Here is a 27,210-nt window from a genome sequence, read left to right as displayed (position 1 = left end):
GTCTTCTATCCCAAGAATTCCTTAACTCTCCCAACAAAATAGATCTCTCTGTTATATTACCACTATAGTTATTCTTTTAAAAACCTCTATTATAGCTCCTATATTGACATACAGAATTGTGACTATGTTTATAAACATCTGCTCTCCCACTGACTTATCAGTCTCTTGAGGTTAATAGGCACAACGTCTCCTGCATTTTGCGATCCTCAGTGTTGAACATAATCATAAAGGAGGTGCACAGTGAAAACATGATCACTGTTTTATAGGGCTAATTATTTTTATGCAGTCTTCTGACCTCCCCTAAGACCTTTTCCCTCAGGAATCTACTACAACAAAACACTGCTTGGCATATACTAAGTGTGCTGTCTACCTATGGACTTTCTGAAAAGAGAAAATGGTCTCAACTATTTCATCATTCGAAGCTCCAAATGTAATTTTTTTAAATGAAGAAATGCTGATACCTGGCTACAAAAACTGAAGCATTTTTCAAATGTTTACCTTTAACTAGTTAATGCTTAAACACGGTCGCAGACTTAATTGTATTATCTCAATGAGAGACAACATCAAAGTCTAAATTTGATCTAAATTTGAAGCTTTTACTAAATGTGAGACTCAGAATAAATATTTGCCCTGTTCCCCTTCTTCTCCCCACCCCATCCCATTCTCCCTTGTTTACGAATTATGAATGTACCTTGTGATGCACAGCCCAAAACCCTCAAAGAAGCCCTAAGAAAACCTGGTAGAACTAAGAGCTGCAATATGGGGCAAGGCCACTAGGTGGAACCTCATAAAATCTATGTTTGTCTATGGCCTGTTATTAATCCCTTTAGTCCTGGAATGCTGAGGCTGAAAAGGACCAAGGAAAGCAACAAACCAACCCCTTCATTTTCTTAGAGAAGGAACATGAGGGCCAGTCAAGGAAAGGACGAGCCTAGGCCCCTCGCTGAATTAGTAGTGGTAGACCCACGTCAGCACCCAGAGTCTGTATTGCTGTAGGTCTCTGGATTTGCCACAGTGATTATTTTGCCCCACGGCTATGAAGTGGAAAGGCGTACAGCATAAATAAAAACAGGTGATATGGCTGCTCAGATGCCTCTACGGCGAGACAAAGCAGTATTGGCATAACATTACCTAGCTTGTGTTCTGGAATAGTATGCACAAAGCATTAGGGATCCCCAGAAAAAGAAAGACACGATATAGCTTTCATGACAGAGGACAAATCATTTTAAGCCCCCAGCTATTTTTCCTGATCTTCATTCTACTCTCCCGAGCATGCCTTGTGTATGTTTTTTTGTAGAACTTCCTGGAAAGTGTTAGAATTACAAAGACATGCAAAAACCTCAGTAGTTAAGGATTTTAAGGGAACAAAGGGAATGTAAAAACAGTCCCTAGCAGGCCAGGAAATAGCCTCACTAGATCAGAGACAATAAATCAGTGGTTAAAAAAAGTAAGCAAGACCCTGACTTCCTTACCTGAGACCAGGAGCCGAGAACCCCAAGCAGTTTACTCCCTCTCTGGGAGCACGCCCAGAGCCCCTTCTCCTGGTCTGACAGTCACCTCTGCTTCCTTACAATGTTAAAAGGCTCCGCCCGAGGAGGAGGACAGGCTTCATTACCATCACACAGGATTCAGGGGTAGGCTTGTTTTCTAAGTGCCTGTGCAACCTTATGCCCGCCTTCATATGCGATGACTAAAGCTCCCCTTTCTGAATACTCATCCTAATCCTAATTTATTTATTTATTTATTTATTTTCATCCTAATCCTAATTTAAAGGAAGCCACTCACTGCTGCTCTGGGAGTCCTGGCTTTGAAAGTGGCATCCCGCGATCTCCTTATTGGATGTAAATAAAGTTTCCTTTGTGTGACAACTCCACCTGGTGTAGTCTCTACTTGTGAGCCTCTATCACCAAGAAGTGAACTCAATGTTAGTTCGGTTAAAGCATTAACCTACTTGAGCCAGAGGCAGCGGGCTTCAGGGTCTGTCTGTAACAGTGCATCAGAATGAAAATAGCTCGACTTCTCACTGCAGAATCAAGACCTTACATTCCGGGTCTATTTCAACTGTAGGAAGGGGTTTGTGCAGACTGGGTGGAAAGGACTCTCAGTAGCTTTTCCACTGACAAACCATGTAGTCTTAGAGGCACATTTCCTGCCTGCTGTCTGTAAGGGGTAGAGCAATGCAGTCCGCCTTGCCTAAGGGGCACAATCGGAACAAGGAGTTACAGGGATTTGGGATCAGATGACTGCAGAACAAAACTGATGGAGACAGGTTATCAGAGGCAGCTTTTCCACCCCTTCAGTTCTATCTGGTCCCTTCTCCCAGGGTCCCCATTCTGTCATGCAGCTGTCCTAGAGAGGGAACGTGGCAAACAAACATGGGGATCTGAGAAATGGAGGTAAGACAGGAGGTAGTAGCGTTAGGAGTTAGTTGGACAGGTAGGGAGTCAGGGCCAAGGTCCCCAACAAGAAAATACAGAGTCGAGACAGCTAAGATTTGTTTTTTTGTTGTTTTTTTGTTGTTGTTGTTTTTAGCTAAGATTTGTTTTGCAGCTTAGACAGGACTGCACTTGATGAGGGAACAGAAGGCAAGCTGAGGACAAAGTAGAAGCTGACACCCCACAACCCCTCCCCATGGGATATATGTGACATTCCTCATGCACTCCTGTCTCCCTAAAGCTAGGAAAAACAAATAGTTAAACTTATAGAGATCACAATCCTATAAGACATAAGTCTCCCTCAGTTTGCAAATGTCTTAGCAATCTACAAGAACAAAGCATTTCTATCAATAACCTAGTTTCCAGAAGGAAATATAGATACAATTAAATGTCCTTGTAACCGGCAGCCCATTGACAGATCCTTGAAGCTGGCAGAGTGTAATGTTCCTCCAGAAGCTCCCAACTATTTTCAAGTTACTGCCTCGCTAGAGGGAAAAACAACCTTAACTTGACAATGGCAAGCCCTCCGGTATCCTGTGAGTGTTCTTTAACATATGAAAGTTCTTTCAAAACCTCCCTTTTCACACACAAAAATAGACTCAAAATGGTTGAAAGGCCTAAATGTGAGACAGGAGTCCCTCAAAATCCTAAAGGAGAACACAGGCAGCAACCTCTTTGACCTCAGCCACAGCAACTTCTTCCTAGAAACATCGCCAAAGGCAAGGGAAGCAAGGGCAAAAATGAAGTATTGGGACTTCATCAAGATGAAAAGCTTTTGCAAAGCAAAGGAAACAGTCAACAAAACCAAAAGACAACTGACAGAATGGGAGAAGATATTTGCAAATGACATATCAGATAAAGGGCTAGTATCCAAAATCTATAAAGAACTTATCAAACTCAACACCCAAAGAACAAAGAATCCAATCAAGAAATGGGCAGAAGACATGAACAGACATTTTTCCAAAGAAGACATCCAAATGGCCAACAGACACGTGACAAAGTGCTCAACATCACTCGGCATCAGGAAAATCCAAATCAAAACTTCAATGAGATACCACCTCACACCAGTCAGAATGGCTAAAATTAACAAGTCAGGAAACGACAGATGTTGGCAGGGATGCGGAGAAAGGGGAACTCTCCTACACTGTTGGTGGGAATGCAAGCTGGTGCAACCACTCTGGAAAACAGTATGGAGGTTCCTCAAAAAGTTGAAAATAGAGCTACCATACGATCCAGCAATTGCACTACTGGGTATTTACCCCAAAGATACAAATGTAGGGATCTGAAGGGGTATGTGCACCCCGATGTTTATAGCAGCAATGTCCACAATAGCCAAACTGTGGAAAGAGCCAAGATGTCCATCAGCAGATGAATGGATAAAGAAGATGTGGTATATATATATATAATGGAATATTATGCAGCCATCAAAAGAAATGAAATCTTGCCATTTGCAACGACGTGGTTGGAACTGGAGGGTGTTATGCTGAGTGAAATAAGTCAACCAGAGAAAGACATGTATCGTATGACCTCACTGATATGAGGAATTCTTAATCTCAGGAAACAAACTGAGGGTTGCTGGAGTGGGGGGTGGGGTGGGAGGGATGGGGTGACTGGGTGATAGACACTGGGGAGGGTATGTGCTATGGTGAGTGCTGTGAATTGTGTAAGACTGTTGAATCATAGATCTGTACCTCTGAAACAAATAATGCAATATTTGTTAAGAAAAAAAAAAAGAAGAAGATAGCAGGAGGGGAAGAATGAAGGGGGGGAAATCGGAGGGGGAGATGAACCATCAGAGATGATGGACTCTGAAAAACAAACTGAGGGTTCTAGAGGGGAGGGGGGTGGGATGATGGGTTAGTCTGATGATGGGTATTAAAGAGGGCACGTTCTGCATGGAGCACTGGGTGTTATGCACAAAGAATGAATGATGGAACACTACATCTAAAACTAATGATGTAATGTATGGTGATTAACATAACAATAAAAATTAAAAAAAACAAAACAACAACAACAAAAACCCTTCCTTTTTCCAAAAAAAAGAAAAAAGAAAAAGAAAAAAAATGTCCTTTTTCCTTACCTCCCCCAGCCCCATAGTATATAATCAGCCACCCCTCACAATCCCGGGGCAGCAGCTCTTTCTACTCAGGGGTCCTGTCCCCATGCTTTAATAAACCACCATTTTGCACCAAAGACTCCTCAAGAATTCTTTCTTGGTCGTTGGCTCTGGACCTCACCCCACTGAACCTCACCTATATTCCAAAACCACATCACACTGACATTCTGCTTTGCAGCCTTTGCAGAACTGACTGCTGCAAAACGTCCTAAAATAAGACAATTAACCACAAAAGCATTTGCCAATATCATGGGCAAGGGGCAATTAAGACCTAAGCCCCAGATGTCAGCAAAAAAAAAAGAAAAAGGCCATCAGCATGTGGACATTAACCTAATAGGTATATAGATATATGATCAAAGCCCTGATTGGCACGACTCAGCACAGCCTCATTGCTTAAAAAAGTTCCACAAAAGAGCTCATAAAACCCCTAAACTTAGAAACTCTGGGGGCAACCCACTGGGGCCTCCCTCCCTCTCTGGGAGCTTTATACTTTTGCTCAGTAAATTTTGCTTTGTTGCCCACCACTCTTCATCTGGTCTACCTCTTCATTCTTTGAAGTGGTGCAATCAAGAACCACAGGCACTAAGGGGACACAAATCCACTAACATTTGCTGGGGGCTCACCCTGGATTTTCACCATCATCAAGGACATCTACCGTTGAGTAGTGGGGAGCAAGTCTCTCTCTCTCTCTATCCCTTTGCTTATCAAAACAACAGGCACCCATCAGCCATGTAAGAGTGATTAGCACGTCTGCCATTCTCAAGTCTCAGGTGACGGGTTTTCTGGGCTCCTTTCAGACTGATCCACCAACATCAGTTGGGAATGTTGGTTTGGTGAGGACTCAAAATTCCTTTTGGGGCAGATCACAAGATGTGGGTAACCTGGGAAAACCAAGCAGTAATTGAGGGGTCCTGACCAAGGCTACTCTTTGGTGGACACCCAAAGGCTCAGAGGAACCTGGTTCCTTACAAGCCCATCCGGGCATTCAGAGAGAAACTCCTCCAACCACTCTTTTCTCAGCTGATTTCTCCCCAAGGAGAATGAGTGGGGAAAAACCCAGGACAGTCTCCCTGAACATCCTCTTGAGGGTGGCCTCCAAGGGATCATATTCACAGTTCCCTGTGATGGTGAGCAACAGCCTTCTGTCACTGCCATCCTGCCTTTGGTGGCATCTTTGACTCATACTCCCTTACCCCGGTTACCTAGTCAGATGGAAGGAGTCTTCATATTAACCAGATGGGCAGGCCATCGAGACCTCAGGATCCTGGTCCAGACAATACTTCAGGAAGCCCACCCTTTGATTCCTCTATTAGGAAAGCACAGGCACTGCCTTCTCTGCGCAGAGGCATGATTGTTGTTTCTGCCTAAATAGAGGGTACAATCCAACACCCCTGAGTTTTGATCTCTGTGATGTACCATTAAGTCAACTTCCTCACCTCACTGGGGCCATCCTGCTCCACCCTATTGCCACCCCCCCGCCATGGGAATTACAATGGACTCCCCGTTGGCTGTCATATCTATGAAAGAATTGCAAGACAAGACTCGGACGAGGGTCTTTCCATGTTACTTCCCCCTCCCTGGGGGCGCCTTATCTTGTCCCTCCAACAGCTGGCCTTTTTCAATCTCCTATTATGGTTAGGCCACACTGAGCATTTTTACTATGACTGTCATGCTAACTTCCAATGGACTAAAAGGAGTCAGGCGCATCCATCTACCCCTAGAGGAGTCTTACTTGGTCACAATCAGTACCCCTTGAGTCGCGTGCACGGGCAGGAAAAGAGAAGACAGACAAGGAAAGGGCCAGGGAAACAGGGGTTACTCTCTGGAGGTAGTGCCAAGACTGGGTAAGAGTGACTAGTCCCAACACCGCGCAGAGATGACCTGGGTGTTGGCTGCCAGTCGCTTAGCAGCCCAGCCCATAATCAGGGACATGCCTCCCTGTCAGCCTATAGACAAGGGGCATAAGGGACACCTTTCTCCTCTGTTTCTATAGATGGGCAACTGTAACTCCCTGGCTAGAGGCAATACGCCTCTGGGATGCATCTCGAACAATTGCGACCAATTTGACCCTCAAAACTTCAAGAAAAAATGACTCATATTCTTTTTTTTTTTTTAAGATTTTATTTATTTGACAGAGAGAGACAGCGAGAGAGGGAACACAGGCAGGGAGAATGAGAGAGGGAGAAGCAGGCTTCCCGCTGAGCAGGGAGCCCAATGCGGGGCTCGATCCCAGGACCCTGGGACCATGACCTGAGCCGAAGGCAGATGCTTAACCATCTGAGCCACCCAGGTGCCCCAATTCATATTCTTTTGTACTGAGGCATGGCCACAGTACAAATTGGAAAAAGAGCCCTGGCTGTCTGAGGGAATTATCAATTATAATATCATTTTACAGCTAGACTTGTTTTGCAAACGTGAGGGAGGATGGGAGGAAGTACCTTATGTACAATGTTTCTTGGGCTTATGGAAAATAATGGCCTGTGCCAGCAGTGGAAACTTAATCCCAGCCTCCTGGCTGCTCTCTTTCATGACCCACCAGGTGGGGGGTGGGGGTGGGGCAAAGAAATACCTGTTTGTCTGGGTCTTGGACCAGTTCCCCCTACCTGTCTGCCTATCCTGAAACCCCTACTGGTGCTTTGGGGGCTTCTCCCTCATTCATTTCCTGGGTTCGTGGCTAGGATTGGAGCCAACTGTCTCTGGTTAGTCTCCCTCAGGATGGGGACTTTCTGGAATATTCCCAAGCAGCTTCCTAAACTCCCCTCATTTTGGGGAAGTTCCCTGTCCTCTCTGGCCAGACATGGACTGCCGAATTCCACTTTGGTGAAAACACAGATGAACAAAAATCTGCATCTGCTCATCTGTCTGAGCTGATGACGTTTAGAACTGGGAACCTTCTTTCTCTGCCTTCTGGCAGCACTCTGCCTCTTCATCTTCTTCTTCTTCTTTTTTAAGATTTATTTATTTATTTATTTATTTGTCAGAGAGAGAGAAGCACAAGCAGGGGGAGCAGGCAGAGGGAGAACCAGGCTCCCCGCTGAGCAAGGATGCTTAACCGACTGAGGCACCCAGGCATCCCAGCACTCTGCCTCTTCTTGTCTCCCCCTCCTCCTTCTGTTTCTGCACCACCTTGGGTGCCACCTGCATATACTGCTCACTTCAGACTTCCCCACCATTGTCTCAGGTGAAAATTGACCACAGAGAACAAACTGGTTGACTTCTAAAAGAGAATCCAGGTGAAATATAATTTGGTATTTAAACTAATTTAAGTTTTGTTGGTTTAATTAAGATAAATATGTCTTTAAAGTTATCACTATTAAATATAAAACTTTTATTCTATCTAGGTTTGCTGAAGGGCAATAAGCTTGTGCTATTTTTGTTGCAATTTGTTAGCAAAAAGATGATCTTGTCTGTCTCAAAGTTTTCATGAGTAATGGTTAAGGTAGATTTCAAAGTCACTGGTAACCTGAAACTCTACAGTTTTGCTTGGATGATAAGTGGGATTGAATTCATTGGACAGCTAGATCTTTTCCAAATACGTTAAAATGCTAAAGCCTTAATTACTGGACGTAGGTTTGTGCTTTTGACTTCTCACTCCAAAGAAACTAAGGATTTTTTGGTCTGTTGATAAACATGATGCTAAGTTACTAACTGTCACCCAAATTTGGGAAGAAAACGCCACAGTTTTCTTAAAAAGGTTGAGAGAGGCTCTCATTAAATGCACAGCTATCTTCCCAGGTTCTTCCGAGGCTGAGATTATTCTTAAAGACAAAATTTATCACCAGCCGGCCCCAGATATTCGAAAAAAGCTGCAAAAGTTGACTGTTGGCCCTGAGGGGACCTTCGAAGAGCCCTTACAAGCTGCTAATCGGGTCTTTTACACCTGGGACCAAGAGGAGAGTAAGGAACAGGAAAAGAAGCTGAAAAAGAAATCTGTGGCTCTGGTTGCGGCCCTACAAGCCGTTGGCCACTCGGCCACCCAAGGCTCATGTACCAGATGCCACCTCTGTGGCCACCCAGGGTACTGGAGGCGAGAATGCCCTCATGGGAAAAAGTCAAAGCCCCACAATCCCTGTCCTCTATATGGAGGAGGTGCTGGAAATCTGAATGCCATTGGGGATCTGAATCCGCAAGGGCTGAGACAACCAGCACCCCCAAGAAGGACTGACGGGGCTCCTTACAGCGGCTCCTCCAAAACACCTTGCCATTGAAAATCCAGAGCCTCGGGTAATTCTGGAAATAGAGGGAAAGCCAATCACTTTCCTTCTAGATGCTGGAACCACCTTTTATGTTCTATTCTCCACCCTGGGGCCAACTGTCCAACTGCAGCATTGTTGTTAAGCTCATCATTGGACAGCCCATAACCAGATTTTTCTCGCCCACTGGGATGCACTTGGGGAGATCTAATTTTCTCCCACCCCTTCTTAATAATGCCTAAGAGCCCCACTCCTCTCTTGGGGAGAGATATCATGGCCAATTTAGGAACTCTTACATTAATAGCTTTCTGAACAGACTAGCAACTACCTTCCCTTGGTAATAGCCGATGTTAATCCCCAAGTCTGGGCGACTCAGGGAGAAGTGGATCGGGCCTTAACTGCAGTGCCCATTCACATACACCTTAAGGACCCCACAACTTTCCCTTGTCAGAAACAATGCCCTCTAAAACCAGAAGCAAGGAAGGGCCTAATAAAAATCATAAATAACCTCGGATAGCAGGGACTCCTAAAAGAATGTACCAGTCCCTACAACACCCTGATCTTGGGGGTGCAGAAGCCTAATGGAGAATGGAGACTGGTTCAGGACCTCTGTGGTTGGGTTTCATCCCATAGTTCCTAACCCTTACACCCTACTGGCTCAAATCTCCACTGATGCCAGTTGGTTCACAGTCTTAGACTTAAAGGATGCCTTCTTTTGTATTACAATGCACCCAGACTCTCAGTTCCTGTTCACATTTGAAGATCCTATTAACCCAGCCACTCAATTAACATGGACATTCTTGCCCCGAACTCCGAGATAGTCCTCACTTATTTGGACAAGCCCTATCTCAAGATCTCACAGACTTCTCCACGGAGAACTATGTCCTATTACAATATGTGGATGATCTCCTGTTGTGTGCCCCCTCTGAGTAGAGCATTCAAATTGGTACTCAAAACCTCAACTTTCTGGGTGCCAGAGGGTAGAAGTCCTCTCAGTCCAAGGCACAGTTACGTAAGACCTCTGTCGAGTACCTGGGCTCGATCTTTTCTGAAGGAACGAGGAAACTAGGAGAGTACAGAATCCAGCCTATTGCTTCCTACCCTCTCCCTGAGACTCTAAGACAATTGAGAGGTTTCCTGGGCATAAGAGGGTATTGCAGCTTCTGGATAGCAGGATACGGGGAGATAGCACACCCCCTATATCGGTTGATCAGAGACACTCAAGCAGCCAATACTCACCTATTAATATGGGACTCAGACTCAGGAAAAGCCTTTAAGGATCTCAAGAAGGCATTACTCAATGCACCTGATTTAAGACTCCCTACTGGGAAGGATTACAGCCTGTATGTGACAGAAAGAAAAGGAATGGCCTTGGGTGTCCTGACTCATGTCAGAGGGCCCACTCAATAGCCAGTGGGACATCTGAGCAAAAAACTTAACTTGGTGCCGAATGGCTGGCCTGCCTGTCTTGGAGCGGTGGCATTCATGGCTCTCTCGATCCCCGAGGCTACAAAACTAACTCTGGGACAAGATTTTACTGTATACATTCCCCGTAATATTCAAAGCCTCCCGTCAACTAATGACAGTCACTGGCTCATGGATAGCCACCTTCTGCCGTACCAGGCACTATCGCTGCAGGATGCAGTCATGCAAAAAAAACTTGCTCCGCTTTAACTCCTGCACCTTCCCCCCGGGAAGGATCCTGCTTCTGTATCAACAACACAGGTCAGACGCTCATTTGGATTCCTCAGATAACCTGCTGGCCTGAATAGAGGACCTCTCCTCTTCATGGATGTCCCTCAGGACACAGCTGTTACACTGGCGATGGCCATTAATGGCCCTGCTATTAGTCATCTTCCTCCTGCTTCTTTTCGGTTCTTGTATTCTAAATGCCTTTCTCCGATTTGTCTGGTCTCGTTTAGAGTCCATCAGGCTACAGATGGGCCTGCCTATGCAGCCACAGATGGAGAGAGCCCCTGCCGACTTCTACCAGGGACCTTTGGACAGACCTCTGGGGATGAAACCCTGACTGCGTTCACCAGCGCCCCGACCGGCAGGAAGCAGCTAGATGGCTCGTCGCCCCCTTTCCCTAGTGGCAGTTAGAGTCACTTCTTCGGAGGGGGGGGAATGTTAGGAGTGAGTTGGACAGGTAGGGAGTCAGGGCCAGGGTCCCCAGCAAGAAAATACGGAGTCAGGACAGCTAAGATAAAACAGCACTGACATCCTGTTTTGCAGCTTAGACAGGGCCACACTGACATTCTGCTTTGCAGCCTTTGCAGAAACGACTTCTGCAAAACGTCCTAAAATAAGACAGTTAACCACGAAAGCATTTTCAATATCACGGGCAAGGGGCAATTAAGACCTAAGCCCCAGATGTCAGCAAAAAAAGACCATCAGCACATGGACATTAATGTAATAGGTAGATAGATACGTGACCAAAGCCCTGATTGACACGACTCAGCACACCCTGATTGTTTAAGAAAGTTCCACAAAAGAGCTCATAAAAACCCCTAAACTTAGAAACTCTGGGGGCAACCCACTGGGGCCTCCTTCGCTCTCTGGGAGCTTTATACTCTTGCTCAGTAAACTTTGCTTTGCTGCCCACCACTCTCCGTCTGGTCTACCTCTTCATTCTTCGAAGCAGTGAGACCAAGAACCTTGGTCACTAAAATGACAAAAATCCTGTAACAGTACTAGTTGTGATATTAGGAATAATATGTCTAACATGTCGGGGTGCCTGGGTGGCTCAGTCGTTAAGCATCTGCCTTTGGCTCAGGTCATAATCCCAGGGTCCTGGGATCAAGCCCCACATCAGGCTCCCTGCTCCGCGGAGAGCCTGCTTCTCCCTCTCCTACTCCCCCTGCTTTTGTTCCCTCTCTGGCTGTCTCTCCCTCTGTCAAATAAATAAAAATAAAATCTTTAAAAAAAAAATATGTCTAACATGTCTAGCATAATCTCTGGCATATACATGACAATGTTTAAAGATGGTCGCTGTTTCTATGCTGCTTCATTCCTCCCAAATATATTTATATTTAAATGAAAACTAAAGTGAGTATATATGTCTTCATCTCTATAGCTGAAGAGTGCTGGTCTGACAGAGAGCCTTCATGTCATTAATACATTTATATGTAATTCGTAGTAGCCATTCCAAATAGAGATGCTCCATATAAAAGGATTAATTAGGCTTCTGGTATCTTCATTTTTCAAAATTTGTAAGTTGAAGGTAAAAAGTAAAGCAGTTAAAAAAAAATGTTATCCTATAGAATTTCCAGAAAGGGTAATATCCAAAGCTGATTGCGCTCTCACACTTTTTACTGCCACCTGTGTTGTTAAACCACATTTGAGAAGCACTTCTGTAATCTAGTAAAATTAAAATATAGATAATAACAAAGCATTTACGTACTCCAGGTAGTGTGTAAATTGCCATATATAAAGATTATTTTACTTATTTATTACAACCAAATCTGTGTGTTAGGTAATATTGTCACAACATTTCAGAAGAAAATGTCAAGAACAACAACAGAACAAATTGTGCCACAGGTAAATGTCGAAGCCAAGACTTTGTATCTGGTCTATTTGGCTCTGAGACCTGTGCTCCTAACCACTACATACTTAGGTTCATTATTCATTTCCTTGGACTCAAAGCTCAGAAAATAAACTATAGAAAAAGCTACTTGCCTACAGAGGTTAATTTATAATAGTGAAAAACTGGAAGCCAAATAAAGATCATATAGTGGAGAACAATAAATAAATTATAAAACAGTATATAGCCATCTGAAAGTGTATATATATATGTGTGTGTGTATATATATATATAAAATGTGTGTGTATATATATATATAAAATAAGTAAAAACACGAAAAAGACTTAAGGTATAATAACTTTTTAAAAATATGATATAAATCTATATTAATTATTTTTGAAAGTGTTTTATATATGCATAAAAACTTCCCTTGGGAAAAAAAGAGAACAAATGTCATTTTTCATGCACGGTATATACTAGAATAAGAAAGCAAACCTAATAAGCTCACTGTGCTCAGCAAGTTCTAAATAAGAGAATGTTTTAGTTCCTAGTGTTATTAAGCTTTGTCTCACCAAACAAGACAAACTTTTGAGACAATAATCACTATGTCCTGGTTTTGATAAGCAGATTTTAGAAGTAATGAAGCCAGTCTCACTTTCTGATGTCCTTACCTGGGGACCTAGGCGGGAGAAGAGCCCCTCCCCTTCCTGTGATGCCACGTGGGAAGTGAGCCCATGAAAAGCAGCATTGCTGCCCGCCATGCACAGCCTGCTGATCACAAGCATGCATTGCAATCCAACCTTTTAGCTTCTTCAAGAACACCAAGGAAAGAGGGGAGTTTCTTACGGCAAAACTACTGACTACATCTAAACTAGCACCCCTCACAAGTCATATCCATCCCCCTGGTTAATCCTGTGAGAAGACCCGCACTGAGCTGGAGAGCAAATACAGGGATGAGCAGGTGATGCCACGGATTCTTTTTAGGTCCTCTGGACCCTGCCTCTTTCTTTTTTATTTCTTTTAAGAAATAAGTGATAAATTACTGTCATAATAAATTATGGGGGACTCTTTTCTCTCTCCTTTAATTTTCTATCAATGGATATAAAAACAAGATAGGAAAAAAAATACACAAACTTGTTACCGGAACAGTGAACAAGATTGTAGGTGATATATATGTGGACTTATATCTCTTTCCCTTGTTTTGTTTTCCACATATACTTACATTACTTTAAAACTTTCTTTAAGGGGCACCTGGGTGGCTCCGTTGGTGAAGCATCTGCCTTCGGCTCGGGTCATGATCCCAGGGTCCTGGGATTGAGCCCTGTGTCGGGCTCCCTGCTCGGCGGGGAGCCTGCTTCTCCCTCTGCTTTTCCCCCTGCTTGTACTCTCTCTCTCTTTCTCTGTCCAATAAATAAGTAAAATCTTTAAAAAAAATAAAAAAACCCTTTCTTTAAAAGAAAAAAAAATGAAAGAAAATCATTAAAGACACTGAAGAGCAAACAATGTAAAAGGAGCTAAGAATCTTGAAAGAGCCAGCAACTTGTCTTTCAATTTCCTAATAGGTCTGAGACCCTCTTTTCCCCTCTATATTCATTTCCAGTATCTCATGCCCTGACACACACACACACACACCCGCCACATTCCCTACTTTCTATAAATGATGCACATTCAAACTCAACTTTGCACATCTAGAATCAGCTGTCCTCCTGGCTTCCTTCTGGCTGGGACATCGTTCTGGGCCTATGCTGTTTCTGTCTCCCAACTTCCACACTTCTTTCCTCATATTTTACAATCCAGTAATTTAGAAGCATGTGCATTTGTCCAAACATATCAGCATGTTCAGTAACTCTGTGCCTCAGTACAAACCTCATCCCCCCTGCAAAGCCCCTTCTCTTTCCTCACCCAAAACTACTCATTCTTCAGGTAACTCTTCCTGCATGGAGCTTTCTTTCCCTGCATCACACACTCCCTCCCCATTAGTTGCTTGTTCCATCCTGAAGGCTCAGCCATCTTTCTGCCACTGTTTTAGATTGTCCATTTTATAGTAAAATTATTTTTATACATCTATCTCTTCCTTTGTACCACAAGATCCTTAAAAGCAGAGAACCAGTCTTATTTGACTTTATAACTTCCTATCTTACCACAGTATCGCCACAAAGCAACTTCCAGTATTGGTAGTGATGATGATGGTGATGATGATAGATAGATGGATGGATGAAGAATGTAAGGCTCTACACCAACAAGAGTCGAGATATTTGATGCGACCGACCAAAAACTACGTGTGGGGCCCAGTGTGGCTCCTGTGCTGGCCGTCTATCCTGTTCTCCTTGGTGGGGGGAGTCCGTCTGGGACAGTTGCTCCCACCAGGCCTGCAGCAGGCCTTCTGCAGAACTACAAGCCAGCTGCATGTTGCCTAGAGCGCAGGAACGCCACACAGTGTCACAGACTGGGAACAGCGGATTGTGTTTCTCAGAAGGATCCTGCCTTACGTGCTTAAACAGAAATCTGCCTTAAATTAGCCTGTAACCTTGAGCAAGCCTCTGTAATTTCCCTGAGAAAATTTTGCTTCTTCGTCTACACTGAGAATAGTAAGCCTGGTCTGTGTTTCTTCCATGGCATGTGGTTGTATTCAGAAGGCAGTCTATTTGACAGTGCTTGTAACCAGTGAGGTATGATGCAGATTTCAAAGACTGTTATTAAATGTTGCTTCTCTTCTTACGGATCCAGTCCTGGGTTTTTTCCCTCGGGTAAATTGTATTCTATGGTTTCCACTTCAGCTATAGCATGTCTATCTCCAAATCCTGAGCATTCCACAGGATGGGTTGGTGAGGAGGCAGGCTGTGTTGTGGAAAGAACACAGACATTTGATTTAGAAGATTTTGTAGAACTCTTAGCTTCATTATTTACTAGCTATATGATCTTGGGAGGTTTGCCCAACATTTTTGCCCCTCAATTTCCTCATCTCCAAAATGGTAATACCAATGCCTTTCTTGCACGTTCATTGTGAACATGAAAGACAATAAACCAATGATACAGCATATAAACGCCTTTTACAGATGTGGTACATACTCAGTAGAGTGAAGCATGGACGAGGGAAGAGATACACACCCAAATTTAACGGGTAAAAACTTCCTAATTGCCTAAGGTAGATAATAATAATAATAATAATAATAATAATAATATAACAATTATTACTATAATATAAAACAAATTAACTTTGATTCTACAGAAAATTGACTGGAATTTACTAAGAAATATAGGAAGTATCAGTCCTACCGCTTGCATTTGAGAACTGCTTATTTCCTGTCATTCATTCAGCACATCCATAATCTTTATATGTATCTGAGTAGTATCTGCATTATTATTTTCTTAGTTGACTAAGTTGGTTTTTACTTAGCCATATCATCCATGCAATCACAAGTTTGATATGCTGGTTAAATTTATTCTAATACACATGAATATATATATTTCGTCTAAAACACATAATAATAAAGAATCATCGGGGTGCCTGGGCTCAGTCGGTTAAGCATCTGCCTTCGGCTCAGGTCATGATCCCAGCTTCCTGGGATCAAGCTCCACGTTGGGCTCCCTGCTCAGTGGGGAGTCTGCTTCTCCCGCTCTCTCTGCCATTCCCCCAACTTGTGCTCTCTGGCTCTCTCTGTCAAATAAATAAATAAAATCTTAAAAAAATAATAATAAAGAACAACCAAAAAACAAGAGTGTGCACCACCTAAAAGGTTTAGAGAATTCTGCATTACAAGCTTCTTCCAGCAAATGTCTGTGCCTTGAGGCCCTGCTCACAATTCCCTCATTAACTGGATTTAAAATAACCACAGGGAGTGACAAAACCTTATGGCTTAAAATGTTTAAAATCAGTTTTAAAAATCTGTATTACACCAAGAGTTAAGCTTTTGCTTGCTTTAGAATGTCCAAATTTTACTATATAGTTATAGGTTGTTTCTAGTTCAGGCAAGGACCTGGCAGATAACGCAGATCTATAGTAATTTAATAGAGTAGATGCCTGGAGGACAGAAATTTATCATACATAGTTGTGCATTTAAAGCCACCAACACTCTTTGCATGTTAATTTAATCACCTAAGAGTCAACTGAACTAAAACTTTCTATTCAATCTCAGAAGCCAGGTAACAGAGGTTTATGCAGAGGAACATGGGGTACCACGCGAGGGGATCCTACCCATCTAGAAAGGGCAGAACATTGGGAGAGAGAGAGAGGAACTTTATCTCACCTCCCTAAAATCTATTCTGTCTTTGTTACCATGATTTCCAGAACCTTAGTTCAGACCTTGAGTAATTTAGGAAGGCAGAGTTTCCCAACGGGCTTCCCTGCCTCTCCCTCACTTTAGTGCCTCCCAACTTCAACATAGCTGCCACTGAATCTTCCATTTCTTCACTCAGTAAATAGATCCCGAGCTCCTGCTAGGAGCCAGGAACTGTTCTAGAGCTCTGGTTATGTTACTAGCCCCAATTTGAACCCCTCCCCGTGATCTTCCTGTTACAGTCAACATCCCTTAGTGTGGCACACAGGGCTTACCTCCTGACCAGTCTTTTTTCAGCATCTCAAACTCCAGCCCTGCTGCACTGTTTGACTTTTCCCTGCTACTCTGTGTTCCCACTCCTCACAGCCTTTGCTTGCATACTTGTCTTCCTTCCGCTGGCTGTCTCCTCCTGGCCTGTCTAAACTCACCCCTTCTGGGAAGGAGAGATATCGAAATAGATGGAATCTCCAAAGGGCATCTACACTGATATTTTTTAAAACAAACAAACAAAAAATAGTTTTTGTTACATACACACATACACACACACCAAAAAAAAAAAAAAAAAAAAAAGACGCATTTACAATATTAACGGTGGTCATTTCTAAAGAGTAAAACAATGGATTATTATTTTTTTTATCTTTCCATTTGCCTGTATTTTTGCAAACTTTCTTTGATGATCATCTATTTAATTTTGTAACTGACAAACATTTTTAAATTAGGACGGGTGGAGGAGCAAAAGGGCAGAAGCAAGGAAGAAAGATAAAATGCAAGATAGAGAAGCATGCAACAAATTTCAGAATGTTATATAAGTTACCATCAGTTTACTGAGCTTGTCTTTCTTCTTGGCTAATAAAAATCACCCACACGCTTCCCATTGATAGCCAGACTTAGTTAATTACAGCATTGTTTGTGGCTGCTTCTGGGCAGGGTCAATACAGGTAATTAGATCTTTTACAATCTTTAGAAAGTTACTCTCATTCCCCGTGAAACATCAATTATCAGACGCAAGGAGACATGGTGAGCAGCGTGAATGAGTAACATGATCCTAAGGTCGGTGAACTGAAAAACTGAGGCAATTAGAACGATAACTCAGACATGGGTTTTTGTCCCTGAACAACCAAACACAATTAAGTTTTGTCAGAAATATTTAGAAAAAGGTCTCAATTCTGAATTTCAGGAAAATCAGGAGCATTCCAGAATCATACATTGTTAGAGCTAGACGGACCCTTAGGAGTTGTCAAACTTTGTTCTAGAAGTGAAAGCTTTTCTTCAACCCACCTCTTAAATAGGAGCTTCTCCATCATAACCTGTGGGGAGCATGACAAAGCAGAAAGGGCAGGAGTTACAACCTTAGAAGAGCGGGCTTGATTCCAGCTCCATCCCTAGATAAGTCAATTGGCCAGCCTGAACTTCTGCTTGTGAGTAAAGACAGTAACATCAACCTCAAAGATGGGTTGTGGAGGCCAAAGGAAATGCAGCCTGGAGGTGGCAGGCAGTATTAGTAAGTGGGCCCTGAAGTTTTATCAGCCCTCCTCAAACTAAATACTAGGGAAATGAGTTTGCCCCTTGGAAATTAAAATTAAGGCTGACATATGCAAAATCACTGAACAAGTCTGAATAATTTACAGCCCACCAGAACTGGTTTGTATCTGATTGAATTTATTAACATTTAAAGAAAGAATGTGAAGATCAGAAGGAGAGGTTGAGAATCTCAGAGGCATTCCACATGTAAGCATTTTCTGGAGGATTTTTCACATTTGGCCAAAAGTCTGTTAAGTCCTATTCATGAGGGGATGGCCAGTATGGAATGGTTGGAGGGATTTTCTGCCAAGGAGGTTTAGATTCCTATTTTCATAGGCACTATTGCCCTTACTCACCGGTGTGGGTGTTGGGGTGTCTGAGTCTAACGCCTTTAGACCTTGGGTGCCTCTGGTTTCTTCTGTCCTGATTCTATGCTTTTCTTTTTTTTTTTTTTAAGATTTTATTTATTTATTCATGAGAGAGAGAGAGAGAGAGGCAGAGGGAGAGGGAGAAGCAGGCTCCCTCTGAGCGGGGAGCCCGATACAGGACTCGATCCCAGGACCCTGAGATCATGACCTGAGCCAACGGCAGATGCTTAACCATCTGAGCCACCCAGGCGCCCGATTCCATGCTTTTCATGCAACCTCTGCTGCTTCTTTGGAATCCCATGTAGGTCAGCCTCTAGCCACAGTACATAGTGGGCTATGTGGAGGTTGAGTATTCCACTTCCTGTGGCCATTATTTCTTATGGTAAATTCATAAATTGGCATTTGAGTTTTGTATCTCAGCTCTGTAAGCTTGCTTGATATGATCTTGCCAACAGATGAATCTACTCTCTGTGCTGGCAACATCAGCAAGGCCTCTGATCGGGGAAAATTCTGCAAGGCAATAAATGTCCCCTCGTGAGAGAGGATGGCTGGCAGACTCCTTTCATGGGACAGCCTGATGGAACTTCATGGCTAGGTTCAGTTTTTTTTAGTTTCCATCCTAGTCACCTGTGAAGTATTCATTACATCTCTTTTCTATACCAAGGAGGAGTCTCTGGTTAAATGATACCTGAAGCACTGTCCAAGACAAATATTTGTGTGCAAATAGTATACTGGGGAGGTGATCCTGGGAAGCACCAACAGCAAAGTGGGAGTAGGAGGTAGGAAATGGAAGAAAGCCAGTAAAGTTTACAATATCAAGCAAGTTAATGTTGGGGGCAACTAGGGCTCGATCTCAATAGGAACTTAGGGAGACGATATTGATTTGAACATGGCACAGAGTTACTACCTCCTAGCCATGACAAGCAAGGAAGATGTACATTTGTCTGCTAGTTTCCATCTCTTTTTGGCTGAGGGCTATTTCCTGGTGCATTAACTCCTGGCACTTCTGGCCTGCTGGTATCTGGGGCCTAGGGGAGGCCCTCCCAAGTGAGAATCACAGGGGTTTTCAGAACTGTGTAGGCCTGTACTAGAAAGGGAGTGAGCACCACGGAGGGGTGGGGGCAATGAATGGGGTACCCAACAGGACCTGCCATAGGAGGTAGCTCATGAAAGAATAAAGTGCAACTGATACTCTCAAGTGCTTATGATGACTTGACATAGTTCTACATGAAAATCCAGTTCACTGACAGTGGAAAAAACAGTGGAATATTCTTCTGTGTTTTTGGATTTGGCTCCGTAAAGGGCACAGAAGGAGGGAAGGCAAATCTGAGAGTCCCACTTCATATTCTAAGTGATGACTATAGGAACTTAGTCCCCCAAGTCAATGCTGAAGCAGAATGTGACAGCTTTGCCTCATATTTACATCCTGTTTTAATGTCTGGCAGACATCAAAGCATGGGGGTGGGCCAGGTGACCCCAGTTTAACTCAGGCAAGTGTGATGAGATCAGAACCTAAGTTCAAATGTCTCCATGTCAACACTCAAAGCGCAAGTAATGTCCCATTTGTAAAGATTCCTCAGTTTTATTTAGGATTCACTGAAGACTCCCCCATCCACCCAACTTTTGGGGAAATCCAATGTCAATTACCTGAAAGACTGTTGGTATGGGTTGCTTTCTCTCTTCCTTTCTATGAGACAAGAACAGTAGCAGGGCAGGAGGGAGGTGAGGCTTAGATGGACCTGAAATGGTGCCCAGCAGGCATCAAAAATCTGAGCAGGGGAGAAACAAGACCGGTATATGGGTGTCCCTACTGCCCTTGCTCCCTGTGGCTGTGCGGTGGCTTGAAGGAGCTGTGCTCCCCTTATTACTCCTGCTCTAAGCTGTAGTAAAGTCTCTTCACCCCCCTCTCTGCCTGGAAGGCAGCTCTTCCGGCAGACTGCAGACCCTCCTAGCTAAATTCAGCTCCCATTTTTCTTCACACCTTGGTCTTAGGCCACAACCGCCAGCCCTGACCCGCATCCTTGCTGCCCTCTTCTGCAGAGTCCTATTGAGTATGGATCCCCCCGCAAAACTAAAAGTCAAAAGTACTTTTTTATTGCCTGTTCTTTTTTTTTTTTTTTAAAGATTTTAATTATTTACTTGAGAAAGACAGAGAGAGTGACAGCATAGGTGGGGAGGAGAGAGAGAATCAGACTCCCCACTGAGCAGAGAGCCCGATGTGGGACTCTATCCCAGGACCCTGAGATCATGACCAGAGCTGAAGGCAGATGCTTAATGGACTGAGCCACACAGGTGCCCCATTTACTGCCTGTTCTTGAACAAGAAAGCCTAATCACTTAACTGGAACTAGAGTCAGCCTTGATTATTTTCAACTTCTCTTTTTTGGTCTGTAAATTCTTAGGCATACGTAAACACAAACGCAGGAGGAGAGGAGAAGTAGAGAAGAGTGACATGGCGATAAGGGGGTTGGAGTGTGACACACAGCTCCAAAGTCACTCACCAGAACCAAGGAGAACCAGCAGGCATCAAAGCCATTTCTGTTGCTAAAAGCGACAAAAATACAATTTGGCCTAGAATTCCACCAGAAAATTTCAGGAGTTATAATTGTTTACTCACATGAGTTTCTGATGGAAGTGTCCCTGCCTTGACCTTCACTGGCTATTAATAGGCATCTGATTCCAGCCAGTCTTCAAGTCCCAGACTGCCCTGCACCATTCTCATCAGCAAAGATCTCTTTAGTCATGGGATATTTAGAGACACAAAGAATTGATAAAGGTTTTTCTTTTAGATGCTATTGCTTTGAAGTGGGTATTGCATTCCCTAAAGTCCTCTGTTAAGCTCACTTTGATGCATCTACAATGCAGTGGGTGATACTTTGGGTTCTAAGATCATTTCAAGAACCTCACTGCAGGCTTTTTGGCTATCTGAATCTCACACACACACACACACACACACACACACACACACACACTTGTGTATGTGTGATGGAAATATTTAATATTTGCTTAGTATAATAATTTTGAAAGCTCAGTGAAAAATGCTAAAGGGATTTGTTAAAAATTCAGATCAGTTCCTAAGATTCTAATTCAATAGGTCTTGTATGGGCCTGAGGAATCTGTATTTTTAACAATGGTTTTCAGATGCAGGGGTAAGAGGACCACTTTCTGTAAAACACTTATTTGATATCATTTATGTGTCAGGCAATTTACTAAAAGCTTTAGAGACTTTATTTTATCAAACCGTCACATCAATGCTATAACACAAATATTATTGGCCTCATTTTATAGATGAATAAATGGGAGCTGAGACAGAAGTTAAAGCTCAAGGTCATTAAATAAGTATGTGGTAGATCAGAGATTCAAATTAAATTATATCTACATGATTGCAAAACCTAAAGCCCTTCAATGATATTACATTATAAAATAAATTTTAGTATCAAGGACATTTCAATTCTAGCAAATATGGCAATTCTCTATTAATACATCTTAAATTACAAAAATGGAAATAATCTGCTCAACCCTACTAGCAAGGGAGTTGGGAAATAAAATTTCCAGGCTTCTGGCCACGGTACAGGGGAGAGCAAAGGAAGGAAAAGTGTGGGTGAACATTATTCCATAGTGATGTCCCATATGTGATGGTTGCCAAAATGCACCTCCACGGTCTCCAGGCTGCTCCCTCTAATGTCATTTATGTAACTCGTTTATGTAACATCATGATGTGTGATGTTAGTTCATTCATTCACAAAGCTAGACCTTTTTTCAAATCTGCCATAACTGGAGAAGGAAGAACACAGAAAACCAAGTTGAGGAGTCCTTGGTCACCAGTATATCTCCAGCACCTATTAACGTGGCATACAAATAATAGACAATAAATACTCCATCAACAAATATTTTCTTTTTAGCCAGCATTTTACCTTGAGTCACCTACTTCTACCCATCAAACATACCAATCTCCATGCTGATGGGAATATAAATGATATGTTCTTTTTGGAGGACAATCTGGTAAAATACATCAAAGTCTTAAGAATGTACATACTCTGTGATCTAGCACCTGAATCACTCTGTGATTCTAGGACCTAGAGAAATAATAAAAATAGTGTATAAGAATGGCACATTTATAATAGGAAAAATGAAGAAAATGTAAATGTTCCTTAGTAGGAAATTTGTTAAATTATGGTATATTCCAGAATGGACTATTATGAAGTCATTTAAAATGATAATGATAGATTTGGTTGACAGGAAAAAAAAAAAAGATAACAATATGATCAACTGAAATATTTCATAAGAGCATATGTGTATATATATATATATATTCTCAATTTTATAAAAGTAAAAAAATAAAGAAAATTAATTCTATCTATATGGGTGCATTAAAAGGTACAAGAAGAGGAGCGCCTGGGTGGCTCAGTCGGTTGAGCATCTGCCTTCAGCTCAGGTCATGATCCCAGGGTCCTAGGATTGAACCCTGCATCAGGCTCCCTGCTCAGTGGGGAGCCTGCTTCTCTGTCTCCCTCTGCCCCTCCTCCCACTCATTCTCTCACATGCGCTCTCTCTCTCTCTCAAATAAATAAAATCTTTAAAAAAATAAAATACAATAAAATGTACAAGAAGAATGAACCTATAATGTCAACAGTGGTTCTCTCTGGGCAGTGGGATTGTGAGTTTATAGGTCAGAACAGAAAATCAGACTCAAGGAGACCTAAGGAATCTGAGAACTTGCAAAACTTAAAAGTCCAGAAGTAGTGCTCATTTTAGGTAACAATCTACCCAGCTACTCAGGGTCACAAAAATATGGTTTCTTGATCCCTTCTCCAGAGTCTCCTTCATCTTCATTCCATGAAAGGGGAACCCCTTGCCCCCAAGGGATGCCCTCAGATAGCCACAGGATTCAGCAAACTTGTTCCCAATTCAGAGGGAGAGAAAGGGTCTCTTCTAATACCTCTTGCTTAAGTCCTGGGTTTTGCTCTTAGTGCCCAAGTTAGGCTTGTGCCCAATTCTGAACCATCACTGTAGCCAGGAAGGTAGGATTGGCTTCAACCAATCTGGACTTATCTCTGGAGTTGGACCTTCGCTCAGCATCCCTTGAATGGCTGAGAGGGTAAATACTGCAATGGAAAATCAGGGCCCCCTCTCTGAAGAGGTGAATGGACTCTGAGGAAGCACCAACAAATGTGCATGGCAGTGGGTAATTACCTATGCTATGCATTTTACTCAATAACCTTTTGTCCTTTGTATGAAAAATAATCTGTTCTTTAGTCATAATTCATGTATTGATAATGTTAGCTTATGCTGTGGTAATAAATAATGCCTGGAGAGTAGCGACTTAACTCAGATTCCTTTTCACTCATGTTCCATGCCCTTCTTGAGTTGTGTTGGGAGTCCTATTTCACCTTGTCTTTACTCAGGGACACAAACTGGCATAGCCATGGCCACCTGGAATGTCACTGCTCTTTGTGGCAGTAGAAAACAACAAAGCAAGAAGCCATCAGCTCTCCTCTCCCATTTCCTCAACCAAGACAAGGGGCATGGCCATGCTTAACATTAGGAGAGCAGGGAAGTGTGATTCTGCCCTGTGCTCAGAGGCAGAGAGCTACAAATACGTGTGAGCAGCACAAAGGTTCACAGGCTAGCTGGAGACCACTAGACTCAGGGAAAGACAGCCTGGGTTCAAATTCTGACTTCACACTAGGCTAACACGACGATTTTAACCAAGGGAATAAATCTCAGTTTCTTCCTTTCTTGAGCAGGTATAATAATGCTTACACCATATGGCTGTAATAAGGCTACATCTGTAATTTCAAACAGTCAAGTGCCTGAGGCATAATAGATGCTGTCACTAAAACTAGTTGAACGAGAAATAATCACTGTGCTGACTACGGTTACCTATCCACATACCAATGATGGTTCAGATTCACATAGCTGTTATTTTATTTTCACATTTAAATTCAGAGATGGTGTCTAATGAAACTTGGGAAATCACCATGTAGGGGAGGATTGAAGGAAGTCAACTCTCTCCTTTTCATAGGCTGGGTTCCCCAGTAAAGAGAGTCTGGGGTAAACATTTGTTTGCAGGAACAGCATCTGCAAAGGGATGTGTGACTCTTGATCTGGGGGCTCTGGGTTTGAGGTCCGCATTGGGCGTAGACATTTCTTAAAAAAAATGATAAAACCAGCAAATGGCATAGGTTATAACACTGGAAGCACCCAGACTGTGACTTCTCATTATTTCTCAATGAATTGTGCTTCCATTTGAACAGTGAGGTATTTAAGTTTAATATTCTAATATATAAGCAGGGACATTTGTAAAAAATGCAGAGCTGGCATAGAACCTAAATTATTTTTCTCTTGCCTCTCTTTTGTCCTCATGTAGGAATAATTGCCCTGTGTTAGGTCTAATGACAAAATGGAACTTATTTTCATGGCAATCTCCTCAGAAATAATTCCTGGAAGGCACAAATCATTATTTGGCTTATTTCTACATTGGATGAAATACTTTCTAAGCCAGTAATTCTTAGACCGGAGCACGGAGTTTCTGCAGGATTTCTCAGGGACATTTACCTACTTCTTAGGGGCATAACCATTTAATGGTTTTCAATTAAAAAAGCATAGTATTAAGGAGAAAAAAACTGCATCATTTTAAAAATACAAGTATATCCTTTAAATAAATCTCATGCTCACTGTAGAACAGTCAAACCACATGGAGACACAAGTGGGTTCTGCTGTGCCTTTAAGGGGACTTCACTGGAGAAGTCTGCAAAGGCTATTCTATTTTTTTTAAAGATTTTATTTATTTATTTGACAGACACAGCGAGAGAAGGAACACAAGCAGGGAGAGTGTGAGAGGGAGAAGCAGGCTTCCCACCAAGTGGGGAGCCCAATGTGGGGCTCGATCCCAGGACCCTGAGCAGAAGGCAGACGCTGAACGGCTGAGCCACCCAGGCGCCCCTGCAAAGCCTATTCTAAACAGCGACAGCTTTCTCATTACTGGCTGATCACCGCTTCTTTCAAATTTCACAATTTTTATACCGAAGAAATCACAATTCCAGCAATTGTTTCCTTGGGAAAAAGAACAAACAAAGCTTATATTTCTGTTAGAGCACTAAGTCTATCTCATCCTTCAAAGGGGCTCTATGTTAGCAAGCCAATGACACTCCAAAGAGATAGGTAGAACCTATCATCTCAAAGGGTCTTTCAAAATAGGGTCATGATGGAATGACCAGTGAGAACTGAACGAGCAATCATGGTTGTCAAGAATTTTCCATGGGCCAAAATCTTTTCACAAAGTTTATCTCATATAATCCAGTTTTCAGGAAGTATTTATTATCCTGATTTGGTGAGTAAAGAAACAGAGGCTCAGAGAAATTAAGAAAATGGGAAAGGGCTTAAACTCAAGTTTGTTGGTGTTCAAAAATTACAGCTCCTTTATGTTAACATGTTGTTGGCCAAAATCCTAAATTCTTTTGACTACTATAGAGAAGCCCTATAGTACAGAGAAAGGTGTCTGGGCTTTGGAATCACATAGAAGTTTAGATCCTGGTTCTATCATGTACTAAACCTATGAAATTTAGAAAGGACTTAATTTTTTTTTTGAGCCTAAGATACTTTATCTGGAAAAATGCCAAGACCCAGTGCTGAGTTGTGAGGATAAGAATGATATATAAAGGGGCGCCTGGGTGGCTCAGTTGTTAAGCATCTGCCTTCAGCTCAGGTCATGATCCCAGGGTCCTGGGATCCAGCCCCGCATCGGGCTCCCTGCTTGGCAGGGGAGACGGCCTCTCCCTCTCCCACTCCCCCTGCTTGTGTTCCCTCTCTTGCTATGTCTCTGTCAAATAAATAAAATCTTTTTTAAAAAAAGAATGATATATAAAAGCACAGCAGAATGGACTCTGAGAAACAAACTGAGGGTTCTGGGGTGGGGGGCGATAGGTTAGCCTGGTGATAGGTATTAAAGAGGGCACATATTGCATGGAGCACTGGGTGTTATACGCAAACAATGAATCATGGGACACTACATCAAAAACTAATGATGTAATGTATGGTGACTAACATAATATAATAAAATTTTTTTAAAAAGCACAGCAGAAATTGAAATAAATAATAGTAATTTTGTTGTATTTAAGATATGCAGATAACTTTCTAGGAGGTTCCAAATCTAGCTTTATATAAATCCTTGAATGATGAATTCAACGAATATGATGAAACGAATGTGTCACTTCTCCTTTCCAGTCTAGTTAGAATGAAAAACCCTGAGTCACTCCAGAGCCCTGGGCAGGAGAGGAAAACATTCTGACTCAGGGGCTCCCCTACCTGTATAGTTCAGCCCAGCCCTGAATTGCTTATACTCCTCTAGGCAGTTGCTGACAATCAGATCATCAAATACCCTCCTCCAGTTTTCCCAAAGAAGCCTTGGTAATATTCTCAGTATGCTGTGGCTAATGCTTTTTTTTTTTTATCTTCCTCTTTTACCTGACCCACTTTTGTGTGGGATATTTTCTCCACCATTTGAGATAGTTTTAATTAAAGCTGATAATTCTGGGGTGTCTTCTACATGCTCCCTGATGAGTGTGATATAAATGGACACAATAAACAGACCATCTAATACTGATAGAGTCTACAGCTGCATCTGCTAATTAGGGCCAATAAAGGCTTTTGGGGCCAGAGTTCCCATGTGACATTTGCTTAATTAAAGCCTTAGTCTGCCCGACTCAGAAGGGTGAAAAATATTCCACTTAAAACGGACCGAAAACAAACATAGCTTTTAGAATGCAGAACATTCCA

At 42.6% G+C, this 27,210-nt stretch overlaps 1 long non-coding RNA gene across 1 annotated transcript in view; it reads right to left on the bottom strand.

Annotated features, from left to right (window-relative positions):
• Positions 1 to 14,715: 14,715 nt before the first annotated feature.
• LOC116627767 overlaps positions 14,716 to 27,210 on the bottom strand; it is a 30,512-nt gene continuing 18,017 nt past the window's right edge. The window contains exon 3 of the long non-coding RNA XR_004298528.1: positions 14,716 to 15,105. This is a non-coding gene — a long non-coding RNA (uncharacterized LOC116627767). The remainder of the gene's footprint in view (positions 15,106 to 27,210) is intronic.

The sequence above is a fragment of the Phoca vitulina genome, unplaced genomic scaffold, assembly GCF_004348235.1.
Source record: "Phoca vitulina isolate PV1807 unplaced genomic scaffold, GSC_HSeal_1.0 scaffold101, whole genome shotgun sequence".
Lineage (NCBI taxonomy): Eukaryota > Metazoa > Chordata > Mammalia > Carnivora > Phocidae > Phoca > Phoca vitulina.
Note: the sequence above shows the minus strand (reverse complement) of the source record. Positions and strands in the feature narration are given on the sequence as shown.